Below are 18,330 nucleotides of genomic sequence, written 5' to 3'. Positions count from 1 at the left end.
TTCTGAGCTAGTATCAGATTATTTTGATGATTACTGATTTATATTACATTTTGAGATCTGGTACTGGTGGGCCTTCTTTCACCTTTTTTTATTAATTAACTGGATATTTTTGATCTTTTGTTTCTTCATATGCATTTTTTATGATTTTTTCTAGGTCTATAAAATATTTTGTTCATTGATTAGTATGGCACTGAATAAATATATTAATGTAGGCAGAATTATTATTTTTATTGTATTACTTTGGCCTATCCATGAGCAATTAACACATTTCTGATTGTTTTGATCCGTGTGAGTGTTTTTTTAATTGTTTTTGTATAATTCTTTTGTTTCTTCACAAGTAGATTTCCAATTATTTTGTATTTTATGGAGTTATTTTAAATGGAATTTCCCTTTCTATCTCTTGATGCTTGACTTTTGTTAACATATCAAAATGCTGGTGATTTATATGGGTTTACTTTGTATCTTGCAACTTTGCGAAGGCTGTTAATTATTTCAACAGGTTTTTACTTGATTTTTTAAGTATATACCATTATATCATCTGCAAAGAGTGATAATTTAGTTTCCATATAGCAATCTTAATGTACAATTTTGGGAAATAAAATGAAAAGTATGAAGTATGATCCTGTCTGTTATCCTACAGACTACTGTAGTTATTTCAAATGTGCTTTCAGTGAAGTTTCAGAAGTCCCACAGAGAGGTTTCAAACCACACATTCAGAAGAGGAGCAGAAGAAATAGAACACAAAATCTGTAGATATTTTTGAACTGACACAGATAGGAATACAGACCCCAGAGACCATGTAAGATTTCTTCTATCATCCCAAAATACCAAACCCTTCAGCACTGAGCAAGTTTAACTCACTAAAGTTTTATGCCCTGGAAAACTCCACATTCCAAACAAACGAGGAAACAAACAAAAAATCTTGGGCATACATTAAAAAAAAAGTCTTCATGATGATTCCTCTTTATGATGATTGTACATCCCTTAGGCCTGTCAGAGTTTCAACCCAGCCTCAAGACTGCAATTCATGCTTTATGCTTTAAATTATGTCACAGTTTTTTCTGACTCAAAGTTTATTCAATAGAGAAATTATCATCATTCAAGAATCTTTCTTAGTTTTGGAGAATAGGCAAAGGGCAATGATTGCAGTCCAGAATGTTCCTGAAGATGCATATCTGAATATAGCTTAAATCTTTCTGAATATTCCAAGAAAGAAAAAGATAGTATCTTCTCTGAAGAAAAGGAAGATTGTTAAATAGAAGCCCTGAAGGTTCTTTTACCAGTTGCATCAGTCAACACTGCTCCCTGCCTCCTGGGTGACACACCCATGCTCTGCTTTCTTCTGAGTTGTTTGTTTGTTTTTTTCTGTTCCTCCCTTCCTCCATCTCTTCCAACTGGGAGAATTCCTGGTTGTAAGATGACCTGAAAGTGTGATACAGTCATAACTGTGACTCGATAAATCATTTCCGGCAGAAAAAGAACTGAGAAAAGGTCATTTTTTTCATTGACCTTATTCTTGTTTGTATTGCTTCAGGATGCTTCTGTGGGAGAGGTAGAAAAGCTCATGCTTAGAAATGGAAAAACACACACCTATAAGGAGAAGCTATAGGTCAGAGGTTCCAGTAGTACACTGAAGGTAAGACAGTCAAGGCACTTGTAAAAATAATCCAGAGGATGATGGAACTTTCCCTGTACCGGACTATTTATAATCCCAAGAGATGGTGAAGTATCTTCTTCCAATCCAGAGGTTACTTGGGAAACAGAAGTGTATTTTATAATCTATGTGGCTACAATAATGGAGGTCTTGTGTTTTATAAAAACAACAACTCAAATAACGTAATGAGAACTCAAAATACAGTCAACACATAATAAAACAGACTAATGTATGATAACTGTGATAGTGACTTGGGCTGAATTCCTCTTTGCTTATAAAGCCCCTTTTACTTTGTACAAATTAATTGTATAAACAATATTGCAGGGGGATAGTAAAATAATTGAAAGAATAAATTATTTTCAAGTACTTTAATAGCATACATTTACATACAAACAATGGATGCCCTAATTATAAAATCTATCTAATCTGCTTATTAAGACAGGTCTCCTAAGCACCTTTTCAAGTCCCATTTTGGGTGAATAAGCTTTGTAACAAAGTAATTAAATAATGCTGCTTGATAGTGTTTACTATTTTATCCAGAACATTTAAGTCTTTGGGGCTGTAAGAATAAAAGCCATTCTTTAATAGATAAGTGATCAAAAGATATGAAAAGTTAGTTTTGTAAAAAAAAGGAACTTTATCAATAACCATATGGGAAAGGGTTTTGAATATCTATTAATCAGATGAATTTAAATAAAAACAACTGAATTTCTACTTGACATAAACATCCCATAGATCAAAGAGTAATGTGGCAAAATTCAGTCCTAAAGTACCTGTAAAGCAAACATGTTATAACTGTGAAATTATAAATTGGTTCAAGCTTTCCAGGGAGCAAGGACATTATCAATCACTCAATCAGCAAATATATTAGGTTCCCGCCTTGTGCCAGGCACTTTATTTGGTGCTGTGGATATAGAAAAAAGAGTGAAACAATCCCTGCTATTGTGGATTATATGAGTTACAAATTTATGAATCTTCTTTGATCCAGTGATTCTATCCCCTCATAGCAACGCCAACAAAATGTTAAATGTTACCAAGGAGAAGCATTACTAAAAAAACTGGAAAAAATAAGTGACCACCAATTGGAGAATAGCTGTAAAATGAATATAATGGTGCTTAATAAATGTGATTTACTGGCTAGAAAATTTTTACACAATAAAAATGATTTGAAGATAGGAGACACACAGAGAGAAACAAAGTGAAGAAAATCAAAAGGATTATGTACTTTGTTTTGTTGCAACTCTTTTTATAAACAACAGGAATAACTCTGCACTATGTACCAAATAGAGGTCAGAAAAGGCGATAAAGATAAGAATGATGTGGGTACAAAAAATATTCCAATAATATGGATCACAACTAATAAGTTCATCTGATTATAAGGTGGAGTGTAGAATAAGAGACTTCCTCACTCGCTCTTCATGTTGTAAAGGTATAATTGGATTATACAAACCATCTAATAGGCATTCCTTGCTTTTTTTCCTGTGATAAATCTATTTCTTTTGTTTAAAAAAAAAGCACACATTTCTTGATGGCCTCCTTTACTCTGATTATTCTCTCTATTTCCTAATGTGTTATACTTTGAACTTACTTCCAAACAACTTACATTTGTCCTTTGCCTTCCAAATGATAAAATGTTCTGTTTTGTTTTGTTTTGTTTTGTTTTTTTCATTTAGAGACTGTCATAGTCCTTGACTTTAACCAATATGGCATACTATTATAGTAAAGTCAATGCAGAGACCTTTTTGGGTGCTGTTAACTCTCAGCAATAACAATAGTTGCAAAAAAGTATAATAATTTATAATCTCTTTAATTTTTTATTTCTATTTAAAAGCTCATTTTGAATTACATTTCTATCCACACATTTTATTTGAATGTCTATATTTGTAAATTGAAGCAGGTATTTTCACTTGCTGCCCCTCATACCTAAGACTCTTTCCCTCCTTAAATCTGTCTCCCTTCCCTGGCTTCCTTCAAGTTTCAACTAAAATTCCACCTTCTGAAAGAAGGCTTCTCTGATTTCTCCTAATGCTAATGCCTTTCCTGTGTTGATTATATTCATTTTTCTTATGTGGTGGGTATTTATGTGTATATATGCATTTATACATACATACTTCTTAAATTATACAATTTATATATTGCATAAATCAAGTACTACAGATGATACTCCTTGAAATTCTAGAAAAAAAATACCTCCATCTTTTAGTAAATCCCACCCTGTCTTTTAGTAAATCCTACCCTGTCCAATCCAACAAGCATATATTAAGCACCAACTATGATCAGTGTACAGACACTGCCCACAAGGGACACAAAACCATGGAAAACAAAACAATTTCTGCCCTTGTGGTATTTACAGTTTATCCTAAAGCTGTTTTAAAAATAATTTATTCATTACATTAAAATGCACAGGTAACTTCCTCCCCCCATTAAAGTGGGCATCATCTGACAAAATCTGTATCTGTCTATCTATCTATCTTTCTGTCTGTTTGTTTAACTATATCTTGTTCAAGCAGTTCTGTTTTTGGAGGTGGAATTAAACAAGTAATTTCAAACTATTTCTATTGCCATCTATAATGTTCTCTTGGTTCTGCTGGTTTCACTCTTCATAACTTCACGTAGGCCTTTCAAATTGTCATTTTTATAGGATAGTAATATTCCATCACAATCAGATGACAACTTATTTAGTCATTCCAAGATTGATGGACATTTCTTCAGTTTCTAGTATTTTGAATCCCAAAGAAAGTTGTTCTAAATATTTTAGAACATCTAAGTTGTTTTCCTTTTTCCCTGATCACCATAAGAAAAACATCTAAAAGTGGTATTGGTTTTGTTTTCTAAACACACACACACACACACACACACACACACACACACAAATAAAGATTATGACTTATGCAATTCCTTTACAATACTTGATGTTAAGTTGGAATGTTAATTTTAGAATCCATGGACAAGAATTCAGATACTTTGCAATTTAGTACTGATAATGGTTAATATTTTACATAGTAATTTAAATTTTCCAAAAGTCTGTATTTTATTATACTTTTTTTTATCACATCAAACCTGAGTGATAGATACTGTTATTATCTACATTTTACAGACGAGGAAACTGAGGATGAGGGAGGTTAAGTTGCTTTGTCAGTGTTAATAGACCTGCTAATTATGTGAAGAAATACTCAAATCCAATTATTTTTTTTAATTTCATTTGCACCATTCTATCCAATGTACTATATAACTTAGTCCTTATCTTTCTGAGAATGTTGAAATCCCCACTGATAATTTCAAATCTTTTCTGGAATGAGAGGATTTATTTTCCTCCCTCAAGACAGCATACCTAGAATTTTACCAGAAGAACAGATACTTAAACAGTCTATTATATAAAGATAATTGCAACTATTCTTTTTGCTGTAGTGCCCCTTTTTTGAGCAACATGGTATTTGGCAGGTAATTGTATAGCAGAATAAGCTCAAACACATCTCCCTAGTCCCACCCACAAGTTCCTCTCTACCCCTCTAGATTCACTTTTATTTCTGTGCAATTTCACTTTTCAAAGCAGCTCTTGGTCAAATCTGTTTGATAATCATTCACATCTAGTAAATATTTCCATATTCAGAATGCTCTAAATATTACATAGTACTTAAAAGTTTTGATCCAAAACTATCACTTGAGCTCATGCTGTATGCCACCCTCTAACCTGATAACAGCTTATACTGAAGAATATTTCTTCTGTGAGGTCAGTATCTGAGGTATAATATAAACTTGCATGGGGGTTAATACTGGATGACGGTTAGGTCATGATTCTGGCAAGTTGTCACATATAAGAATTCTGATTTTTCTATTTCATGATGTCATATTTTCATTTACATCTAATAAATGTTTTAAAGGAACCAGTGTGGACTCTCAGTATGATGGAGAGTACAATCATCCTACTCTGTTCACATCTGTGTTCCTTTAGTCTTCCAAAATTCTCTATCCGGTCTCACAGTAATGATCTTTCAGAAGATGCCAGCATGCAAACAAGGATTTAGCAGTATGTTTTTCCTCTGATCAGAAGGAGAATATCTATGGAACGGGCTCAAAGTTTTCAGAAAAGGAAAAAAAAAAGTCTTCTTAGCTCACAGGGTTATTTTACCAGCTGAATCTCTTACTAGTGCAATAAAAACTATAATTAAACATAAAATAGAAGGAACAATTCAAGCGACATTATATGTAATCTTGCACGAAAAACATACCCTAATTATGTTACTATTCCAAGGCCCCTTTTTGCAACAAAAGTTTACCCCCCCGCACCACACACACTTTTGTTCCATATTACAATATTCTATGCCTTTGCTGTTTCTCTAATGCCAGCAGCACACTGAACATCAGAAGTCAGAGCTGCCTTGGAAGGTTTAATATTAATTGCACAGAAAATTGTTACTCAGAGCACAGAGCAGCATGACTGACAAATCTGGCTTAGAAACGATTTAGGCAATTTTCTCATTGCAGTGGTGATTATGGCATGGAACATTATGTCTCTCATTTAGAAAGCTTATATTTAGGAGACTACTATTATTGTTTAGAACTTTTCCCCTTTTTAGTCCTTTAGCAGCATTTACCCCTCATTTTTGCTTTCAATTAGATTGGCTTACATTAATAACTTTCAGGTCCTTTGCTCTCAATCAATTCTGCTTTCCATGCTGATATTCTGTGAGGATCTTTTAACAATCTTGTTCTTTCTTCTTGCTCTATATACCAAGATGAACATTTGAGTAGCCACTTGGAGGAGAAAATGTGTAGAGGGACCAGAACTAAATAATGGCTCATTATTCTTTATATTTCTTTTTAGTGGTGGGGCAAAAATATTTTCTTTGTATCAGATATTAAAATTTTTATTTTATTTTTCTTCTTGTTTTTGCTCTTAAAATCCAAAAATAAAATGTCTGAAAAGCAATTATAGGGGAACATAATTCTTTTCTGGACAGTACAACTGACAATAAGGTGTAGATAAAGTACATAAATATCAACAGTAGGCCTTTTGGTCTAGAGACCAAGAAAACATTGAATGGGATATTCTCTAATATTCCTTAATCCAAATGAAGGGCTGAAGACACTTAAGAAGGAAATTTGATTTTATCTGTTCGTCTGGCTATTGAGTTTAAAAGATCAAAATGTTCAACATTTCCATGATAAAGTATCTTTTAGATCAATTGTATTCACTTCTGTTGGCAACTCTTAGACATGGATAGTCCTAGAATTAGAAGAGACCTTAGCTTAATAGTCATGTAGTCTATACCTGAACAGGAATTTTCTCAAGAATCCAGTATCTCTAAAAAGTGAGTATTTTGTTTGTTGGAAAATTTTCAGTGATGGAAACCCACTGATTACCGAGATAGCCCATTCCATTTTTGTGTACTCTTGATTGTTAGGAAGTTTTATTCTTCTATGTAGTCAGTATCTACACATCAACAAGCATTCTACTACTAATTATGTCCCTTAGGGCCCAGCCAAGCAAGATGAATTTCTCATATAATTTATGTATAATACCTAAAAGATCTGTTATCTTCTTGATGTGGGAGCTCTTTCTAGTGGGCACAGATAGAAACCCATGAATAAGATCCATGCTATTCCATTTGTAAGACTTTTGTCTATATCATCCAATAAATCTATGTGAGGTGTGGGCTACATTGAGGTAGGTAATAGGGGATGATGATGAGGAAGTACCGAGGATAGGAGTATGGCTTTGACATCTTGAAAGTCAGGAATGGGGATGGGAGGAGAATGAAGCCAGGCTGGTCTGGTAACTTTCACAAAATGGCTCCAGGAAGAACTCGCCAATTGGAGAAAGTGGGCAGACCTTGTGAAGAAATATTCCAGGGTCATTAGGCTGCATAATTGGTAGTCTGTTTCAGGGCAAGGATGCCCTAGGCTCTGAAGGGGGGTCCAAGATGAGCCAGCAGTAGAAATAGCATGGTTTACCACTGGCCACATATCCTTAATGCTATCCTTTACTAAGTTTCTCCTGCAGAATTGTTCATTTGTGATATTTTTTGATGTTCATTGATATGTTCATTGAATGTTCATGTTCATGTTCATGTTCAATGAATGTTCATTCATAGTGATATTTTACACCTTTCTTATGTCCACCTCTAGACTTTTCATTGCCCTTTGGATGGCTTATGACTATAATTCTTTAGAGAGTATAATGTTCTGTTATTTGTAGTCATTGTAATAATGGACCCCAGACTCCAATCCCCAAAAGTCCTTGCTCTAAGTTCCTGAGATGCCCTCTAATTTCACTGAGATTCTCACCTGGGCTGAGAGCAAATTATTATGTAAAGAGTCTCCACTTATGGTTTTGCTCTCTTTCCTGTTTCCACTTCCAAGCAGACACGTCTCTCATGATGTAGGTGAGGGTGAATGGGCCTATTGGCCCATCTAGGCAAGTGCTTTCTTACTTGTATTTTCTTAAATTCTTAATCTTAAATAAACCTCTAAAAATATACTTCTAGCAGAGAGAAACTGATTTTTACCTGCCACAGTTTGGCCTAAATTTTAATCTTAACAGTTTGGTGTTGTTACAGACAAAAGAGTGGTTGCCTTAAACAGTGACCACAAAAATATGGTTTCAAGACTTTGAATTTTCAAACTGTAAAGATAATTTTTAGTGTCTTGGTTTTATATTAAAAATAAAGTGGTCACCATGGGAAAAATTCCCAAATATGAAATACCCAAGTCAGCTGGGTTTTATGGAGATTTTAATTAATACAAATGAAGGAATTAAAGAAAGGGAGAGAGACAGAGTAAGAGGAAATAATAGGAAGGCTAGGGCCTAGGCCAATGGCCTAGGCCTTTCTTTTAAGAGAGGAAACTAAGTCAGTGTTTAATCACTCACCACAAGATTGTCCCAAGCAAAAACTCTAGTTTTCAGAGAGACCCTCCAGTTCAGCTCCTGAGCTCAACTAAGTTCAGCCACTGAGAGACTCCAATTCAGCTTCCTAAGCTGAACTAATTCCAGAGCCCTCCAGCTCCTTCCTTTTAAAGAATATTTTCTCCTATGTTACCTCCCCTAAATTTCTACCTCTACCAATCACAGTAGACATTTTCCAAAGGACTGACCATTCTTAATTCACACCTGAGTAGACTAATCTTGTCCTTTGAAAATTGCCTGATTAATTTGATCTTCATAGGTACTTAGCACCCCTTTGTATTAGATCTAAAAATAAACCTAGCTTAAGGGTTCTTGCTTCACTTTAAGTATGGGTTGGGGACTCTTCATTGTTCAATCAGGAGTTTACAACTTTATCTTCCTCTAAAGTATGCCTAAGTATGGGTGGAGTAATGTTAGAGTTCCCAACTACATTCCTGACTAAGTACCTTCATTGAAAAATAAGGGGATAGCAGCCTTAACCAAAAATGTTCTAAGGTAGAGTCTGATAAATTTTAAGATCCACAGAGTACCTACTTCAGTAAAATGAAATACTTCAATCTTCTGATTCTTTTCTCTACTAAATTCAGCCTTTAATAGCTAGCATCTAGTTTGTTTATTTTTTTAATCCAAGTTTCTCTGGCCAAGGTTTTTTACCTTCACAAAGCTGCTGCTCGTTCCAGCCATTAGATAGCTCACCAGCTCCTGGCCTGGCCCTTCTCTGCCTGCCTGCCTTTAGCCATCCGCTTCAGACTTTCTTGAGCCTTTCCCTGTGCTCCGACTGTGCTCCATTCTCACCTGGTGCCCACTCTCCCGGACCTACCTTCCAGTGTTTCTGTCTGTAGCCTTCTGCTCCAGACCTGTTTACTGTTTTGCCGCTCACCAGATCTCGCTCACCTGATGCCCTGCTGCCTACAATCCCAACCCAGATGAACCTCCCAGTCCAGCAATCCTGACTCATACCCAGGACTCATTTCTACCAGCTGGTAAGATGGGGAGGTAATTTTCCCTTAGGCTAAAATTAGCCCCCACGTGGACTGGGGGCAAGGGATCATAGGAGGGGAGAAAGAAGAGGGAAAGAAGAAAGTGACTTTTCCAAACAGGAACTTAAAAGCATGGCTTTTAACAAGGATATCTTTTAATTGCATTGATCCTTTTATTGACTTCACCTGCGTGTCAGGGGAAAAATTCAGCTCCCTACAACCCTTTAACCAACTTTGGGGAGGCAGCTGGGTGTCTCAGTGGACTGAAAGCCTTGCCTAGAGATGGGAGGTCCTCAGTTGAAATCTGGCCTCAGATAATTCCCAGCTGTGTGGCCTTGGATGGGTCACTCCATTGCCTAGCCCATACCACTCTGCCTTCTAACAATATGCATCTAAATGGATAAAAACCCAAGGAACTTTAAAGAGACTGGAGGTTACATTTTTAAGGCATTTCAGACTCCAATGTTTTATACAAATCTCTGTATTCTATTGCATTTTACTGTTTGCTTTTTTTAAGATTTAACTTTGTGATTTTAAGTTCATATATTACTGCATTCAATATTATCCTGTTATACTGTTCATTTTAATGTACTGAGTTTTAACTACTGTTATATTCTGTTGCTTTTCCCCTATAACCATATTAAACAAATATCATTGTAATTAAACCCATATATGAAAACAGCTTTTCTATTTTTGACTTTGTAAATTGTCACATAGAGGATAGATGGACTTCATCAGAACTGGTTACAATTGTATAACAACCTTTGGAAAATTTAATGTGCTAAATATCTCAATTGATTTTAAGGGTTTTAGACATGATTTTTAGAATTTCTTTAACAATCTCTGATCATTTTTTCCTGCCCCTACCACGAAGTAAGGGCCATTCTAGTAGCTGAAGTGAAATACAATTATAACCCCAACCTTCCCGCATTTCTAAATATATGAATGGAAGTTGGGCAGCCTCCAAAAAAGGAGCACCTCTCATTTATACTCTTCAGCTCATTTTACTTCCACCAGAATGATATCTAGATTTCTTGATGATGTTCTAAACCCAAAATGCGTTTTACTTTATTTAAAAATATATTCACCAAGGTTGAAAGATTTGCTATGTTTGTAAAAACTGTGAGAAATATCCATCAGTTCATAGGTTTTAAAAATGCCATACAGCAACTTCTGTGAAATATGATAGTGTGTTTGTTTGCTATTGTACTTAATTGGGCTATTGAGAATTTTGAGCATATTGATATCTACATGTTTGTAATACTGTTCTTTACAAAAAAAAAGAAAACAAACCTTGTAACATTCTTTTGCTCATACTCACAGTGGATCATGGCCAGATATGAAGAGGAAATGGATCTCATTTTTGGTGAGAAAGCCTTATATTCTACATTTTCTTAGCTGACACAGCGTGTCAATGATTATTAGCTACATTTTTATTTTTAGAACTCTTTTATTATATTTTTCTTGCTTGTGCAATATACTATTTCAGTTTTTTAGTTTTTCTCTACTTTTTTATATTTGCAGCACATGTCACTAGCATTAAGATTTTCTTTAACTTTTTTGATTTTACAGTAATATAAGTTTAAAATACATTTGCAATAATACTAACGCATGCCCCAAAAGCTTGAGACTATAAAAATGATGCCACTAATTATTTTAAAAAATTATGGGACTCTACTTAATAATTCTGTCTGATTCCAGGACAAGATATACACAAAAGAGCCATTGCACAAGGCCAAAGATAAGCCAATCCAGGATGGATTGATGCACTTCCAAGCCAATGCAAAGGTCTTGAACCTAGTGTGAAGACTCGAGGTTACTATGTTTAACATTTGTTATGACAAAGGCTTTCCTTGTGTCCACACTCACTCTGAAAATACTTACAGATGAGTATTCCAAACCTTGGCTCCTACCTGGCTCCTATAATTTGGTCCCTTTTCTGTCTTTCATAGTGTGGTAACTTTCTGTAGTTCTGGCTACTGACTGGGTAAATGCATCATTGCTTAGATCATTTTAATTGGGCCCTGATTCAAGGGCCTGTTATAGATTTATTTTTCCTTTACTTAGAATTTTTACCCATAAGACTTTGATAGTCTATATTTTCATCCAGAAATTTTCTTTTTCTTTTGGATTTTTCTGGTGTCTTTTTAATTTCTCTTACCAATTGATTCATATACCTCATAACTCAGCCATGCATCCCTAAGTGATCCTGTGTTTTTCAATCACCCTCAACACGGGGAAATGTAAAAAAAAAATTATTATTTAAATTGCAAAGTTTAAATTCCTTTTGAGAAGAATTTTATGTAAAGTAAGATGCTACCTCTCTGAATCCAGAAACTGAACTAACTGTTGGAGAAGCCACCATGAAGAAGCCTCCAGACCACAAGCTGCACAAGAAGATCAAGAATGAACTTTGGGCGTAGTTGATTGAACATTTATTTGTTTGTATACTTTCATGCAAAAGGGGACTGCCCCCTAACTGGTTTTTTGTCAATGTGTCCAGCAATTATTGGTTGGTTTTTTTTCCTATCCTCAAATTATTGTAATCTTTAAATTGACTATGTTTTCATGATCCTTTGGGGAAGTCCTTCTTCCCAAATGATCACACGGTGAAATGTAAACATGGAGACTTGAACCCCGGACACCAATCCCCAGAAGTCCTTGCTCTAAGTTCCCGAGATGCCCTCTAATCTCACTGAGATTCTCATCTGGGCCGAGAACAAATTATTATTTAGAGAGTCTCTGCCTACGGTTTTGCTCTCTTTCCTGTTTCCACTTCCAAGCAGACGCATCTCTCATGATGTAGGTGAGGTTGAATGGGCTTCTTGGCTCATATAGGCACGTATTTTCTTACATATATTTTCTTAAATTCTTAATCTTAAATAAACCTCTAAAAATATAATACTTCTAGAGTAAAACTAATTTTTACATGTAATAGCATGGGAGATCACCAGAAGAATATTGATGTTAAGCAGTTTTATGCTTCAGAAAGAGGCATAAGGTTATTAAAGGTAGTACCCAATTTCTCATTGCAACAAAACCCAATCTTCTCATTCTTTTCCAATTCTGTGCTTCTGTGCATCCATAATATTTATCCAAGATATATTTTTCAGTGGACCAGCTCTCTGAATTCTCTATCCAACTGAAACTCAATCAGGATAATAAACAATATTTTATGCATGTCTAGTTACACTGAATTTTCAAGTGATTTTTCATCTTATGTAGAAGATTTTGCAGTGATTTGTGACTTATTGCAGTCTACACAGTGTTATCAACAAATTGAATCTTTGAGAGACACTAACCTATAAAGAAAGTGTGTCTTCCATTTGGATTCTACTGGGAATTACCTTTTACAATAGGATTACCTGTGGCAATCATGTCTCTTTTTATGTCTCACCTGGCATTACTAATCAGAGAAGTATCAAAGTAATTTCAATTTTTATGTCTTTCAAGGGATATTTTAAGGTTTTGACATGTGAAAGAAAGATTTCCTTGTAGGAAGAGAAGTCTTCTCTGCCTTTAAGGCAACATTTGGCTCTCTTAGGTTACTTCTTTTGTTTTAAGCATTTATAGTCACAGTTTGCTGAGACTCAGGATTACAAAGACTTTTAATCCTGATATTTTAATACTGTACATTTACGAAAATTATAGAGAATTTGGAAGACTTTGGAAGAGGAAAATTACTTCTTGGTTTGAGCTAACTTATCCTGAGGAGAACTTGCCTGTTAACTTAAATTTTGAGGGGGGAAAAAGGAAAAAGACCACATGCTTTTTCTTTCAATCTGCATAGCAATTGAAGAGTTTTTTCAGCTGACCCAGACTTTCTTCAGGCAATCATCAAAGAAATGAATTTCTTCCCATCAGTAGGCTCCAAGCAGTGCAGCAATAAAGCATTCCTGTCAACCCAGTTCTCTCAGGCTCTGTCTTCTGTAGCTGCTTTTCTTGTACTCTTCTGTGCGATATAGCCCTACCTTTTTATGACTTCTGAGCTTAGATTAGCTTCCTGGTTCTTTTTCAATCACTCAATCCTTCCTTTCCCCAACAACTTTTCATCTTCAACATCGTCAAATCAGAGTCTCCTTGTGGTCTGCAAAATCTTTACCTTAATGAGGCAAAACTCAAAAAAATCCCTCTTTCTGTCAGGTATGAAGCCAACTGTACTTATTTTCCCATATTCTTTAAATTTTATTTGGTTTAAAATTTCTCAGTCATTAACTCTAAAACTCTAAAATATTGTCGCATGTAAATGAGATGAAGAAATACAGTGTACCTCAGCCATCATTACCTCAATCATTGGTTTGCCTTCACATGAGTTCTCTCACTGCATTAATCCAAAGGGCATTTCTCTGTTTGGTTCTGTGAACAATAGGTGTTTTTCTTTAGTATTTTGTCTTAGAGACTTTCTGTACAAGTTGCTTTTTGTGACGTATCCTTACACAATTTTTTCCTATTCCATTGAACACATGAACTGTCCACAAAGGTAAGGGACACTACTTTATGTGACTATTAGACATATATCTCAAAGGTCAAGGAGAAAGGGAAAAGGTCCTTTTGTATAAGACTTTTATAGCAGTATTTTTGTTAGTAATAAAGAACTGAAAATAAAATATGTGCACAAGTGGTAAGTACCTGGAAGAACTGTGGCATGTGAGTGTCATGAATTATTGTCATGCCATAGGGAATGACAAGCATGATAGATTCAGAGGAACTTTCTAATACTTGTATAAACTGATTCAAAATGAAATGAGAGGTGAGAGAATAATTTAGATAATGACAACAGCAATAACATAAAGGAAGATAACTTTGAAGGATTTCAGAACTCTGATCAAAGAAGTGAACAATTATAACTTCAAAAGAATGATAGCCCTTTCACTTCTTTACAGAGAAGTAATGGACTAGAATTACAGAATGAGGTATGCAGTCTCAGATACAAACAATGTGTTGATTTGTTTTATACATACACACAGAGATACACCCTTTTGGGACATAATGTGTGCTTGTGTGTGTATGAAAGTTTCTTCTTTGGTAGGGTGGAGGTGGCACATTAGTGGGTAGTGAGAGATTTTAAAAAAAAGGATTAATAAAACATTTTAATGCATGGTAGAAAAAATATCACAGGAAAAAACACCCAAATAGAATAGTTTGCTTATTTCTTTTAAACTTATATACATATCTATTTGTCAAATACATACCTATTTTTTTAAAACTAGCTGAATGTAACTGACAATCATTTTCTTGTTCTTTACATATTTAAATGGTTATATATTTTAAATTATTAAGTTCAAAATTAAAAAAACAGAAAACAATTAAAAAGAATATAGAGCAGAGTATAAATTTAAATAGAAATAGGCAGGCATGATTGAGCCATATATAAGAATTTTTGTGGCTGCAAATTAACTTAGTTTTAAAATGTAATTTGGTCTGTGGTTTATTTTATTTTATTTTTATTTATTCTGTTAAATATTTTTCAATTATATTTTAATCTGAATTGCGTTGTACTCAGGAGGATTGTGAGCTGTATGTAGCCCGTGGGGCATGTTTTTGCGACCATTGGTCCAGAGTATACTTACTAGACTTCTTTCAAACATGGTAAAATGAATAATAAGGAAAGCATCTAATAATAGATGAAGGGATAAGAGTTTTTGTCTTTTCATCCTCAAGAGCATCTGAGAGGCGGGGAAGCTAGGTGGCTGAGTAGATTGAAAGCCAGTCCTAGAGATGAGAAGTCTTGGGTACAAATCTGGTTACACACATTTAGGAGCTCTGTGACTCTGGGCAAGTTACTTAACCTCCATTACCTAGCTCTTGCTGCTCTTTTGCCTGGAAACCAATCCACAGAACATAAGTTTTAAAAAAAAGTATTTGAGAGGCATTGCTTCCCTCTTGTATCACACACAATATATTTCTTTATAATCAGTAAGCAATAAAATGGGATGTTGCATTTTCTTCAATCAATCACGTAATAACTGTAAAGATGTAGTCAGTCATCATCGACACATTCTTAAATGTCTAATGTGTATCACCCTATGAATATATGTTATAAAATACTCATCTAATATTTTCCTTTAGAATATGAAATCCATAACATATTTAGATATGGTTACATTCCCCAGCTAGCAGTGTTACCTATCAATTAATTAAAAAAACAATATTAAAGAACCTATTATGTAATGGACATTGTTATACTGGCATTCTGGAGAAGCAGAGACACAGATAAAAAAGTTTCTTCCTTCAGAGGGTTTATTATAATAGGAGTAACAACTTACACGTATACAAGTATATGCTTATGATATGTAAAGATAATTCAAAGCAGTTTGGGGAAAGAGTCAAAGCTACAACAGACTTCCTTTTAAAACTGGTGCTTAAGTTGATCCTTGAAGGAAACTGAGAATACCATTCAGCAGAAATGCTGACGCTCAGTACAAGCACAGGTACAGATAGGGAGTGCCATGGACCAGAATGGCTGGACTATAGAGTAAATGGAGGATAGTAATTGTGTAAAATGGTTGGAATTAGTACTGTGTAAGAAGCTACTGAGGTTATGAAGAGCTAGAAATACCTAATAGGGAAATCCATGTTTGATTGCAGAAGTAATAGGTAAATTTTGGAGCATAATACAGAATAAGGAGCTGGCATGATATGTTAATAAAATCACTTGGGCAGCTGTATAAAAGATGTTGTAGAGAAATGGGGAGAAAGGCTTGAGACAGGGAAACCAAATATAATGCTATAGTAATACTTTTGTGCAAAGTGATGAGTACTTGCACTAAGCAGAGGAATGACTTTGTGAGTATAGAGAAAAGGACCCATGTGAGAGATATTAGCAATTCCAAAATTTATCCAGGCTCCAGGTCACATTCTTACATACATTTTGCACATATAGGTGTAGATTCCTGATGTCTTTAAATATATGTATAAATATCTATATGATTCTAAAATACTTATGTAATATACATATATTCATACTGTCCTTCATCTAGCATATTTCTGTAGTTTTCTGTTAATATTTTCATCTAAGTCTATACCTGTCAAAACCTTGTGCTAGTTGGATCAGTGGAAGTATATGGTAATGTTCTCTCTCCATTTCCCATTTTCATTTAAAGCTCTTTTGATCAGATCTGCAAGCCTGCAATAAACAGGTAAATGTTTATTTCCAGGCTTTTTGAAAGGATCTACATGCATAGTCAAGAACTCAATTTTAAATCTTTCATCATTGTCAGTGAATGAAGATCTTTTCTCAGACATTAACTTCATAACCAGCTGTTCACTTCCAAATCCTCTATTTCACTTTGGAAACCCTTCTTTTAAATCTGCATCAATGATTTAAAATACCATCTGTATCACTAAGATCTTTCTCACCTTTCTCACCTAAAACTACATAATTCCTGCCAATGCCTTCTGGCAATATTATTTGTCTCTGCCTGAATCATCAGAAATAGCTAGTGTTGTCTAGTTTGACACATCTGGGAAGACTTTTTGTCACATCGTTCATGAAGGAAAGCATATTTCTTGATTGTTCATGTTAGGTGGATTTATGGCTACTTTGTATCCCTCAATAGAGAGCTTAAGTATCCAAAAGAGGATGTTTTATTTCTGTGATCATCATTTGATACCTAGTCTCCAATTGGCAACTATGAACCTCCCTTAGACAGGAGAATTTCCTTCCTAACAAGATATAATTCTCCCATCTATGGAAGAGATTCCAACTTAGTACATTTCCAAAAATTCATTTGCTTTTCTCTATCTTCTCTTTGTAATGTGTTTAAACTATCCAACATTTTGAAGGTTTTTTTAAAAATAATCTGTTTTTTATTTACCATTGGAATATTTCTTCTCATTAAACAACATTTTTATTTCTCCCAATAAGTTAAAGACTACAGCTCTATCCTACCCCTTTTACTTTTTTCTTTTCTTTTTATTATTGTTTTCTTATTTGTTACATTAAGATTCCCAGGTATCCCCCTCTCCTCCTCCCCATATTTAGAGAAGATATCATTTCACCATAAATAAATAAATATAAATATATTTGTTTTATATATTTTCTATATCTATATATCTTGTTCTTTCCTCTTTTTTCTCTGGAGGGAGACATATACAAGTCATTCTTCAAACTATTTTTGTTGGTGAATATCATGTTCTTTTGGTGGTGCTCATTTTACTCATTATAATTTCACGTAGGTCTTTTCATGTTTTTATTTTATTTTTTAAAAGATTAACATGTACATTATTTCTTATGGTGCAGTAATATTACATCAAAATCTTATCCCACAGCTTGTTTAGCCATTCTCCATTTGATGGGCATGCCTTCAATTTTCACTTCTTTGCCACCACAAAGAGAGTATTTCAGAACATGTAGATTCTTTTTCCTTTTTCACTGCTCACCTTAGGAAATACACCTAATAATGGTATCTCTGGGTCAAAAGGTATTCATTTTTAAAACGATTTGGGCATGCTTTTAGTATTGGAGACCAATCTGCATTTTATATATATACATATATATATATATATGTAGCTATTAATTAGCATTGACTGAAATATAGTCTGCAGGTCAATGAGATTTTTTAAAAAGTTTATTTATTTAATTAATTAATTGAGAATATTTTTCCATGATTACTTAATTCATGTTCTTTCCTTCTCTTCCTCCTACCCCTCCCCAGCAAGCAATTCCTTTGGGTTTTACATGTGTCATTGATCAAGACCTATTTCCATATTATTAATATTTGCACTAGAGTGATCATTTAGAGTCTACACCCCCAATCATATCTCCCTCCACCCACATGATCAAGCAA

This window comes from Monodelphis domestica, chromosome 2, assembly GCF_027887165.1.
Source record: "Monodelphis domestica isolate mMonDom1 chromosome 2, mMonDom1.pri, whole genome shotgun sequence".
Lineage (NCBI taxonomy): Eukaryota > Metazoa > Chordata > Mammalia > Didelphimorphia > Didelphidae > Monodelphis > Monodelphis domestica.
The sequence above is the reverse complement of the archived record's forward strand: the minus strand, read 5'-3'. Positions refer to the sequence as shown.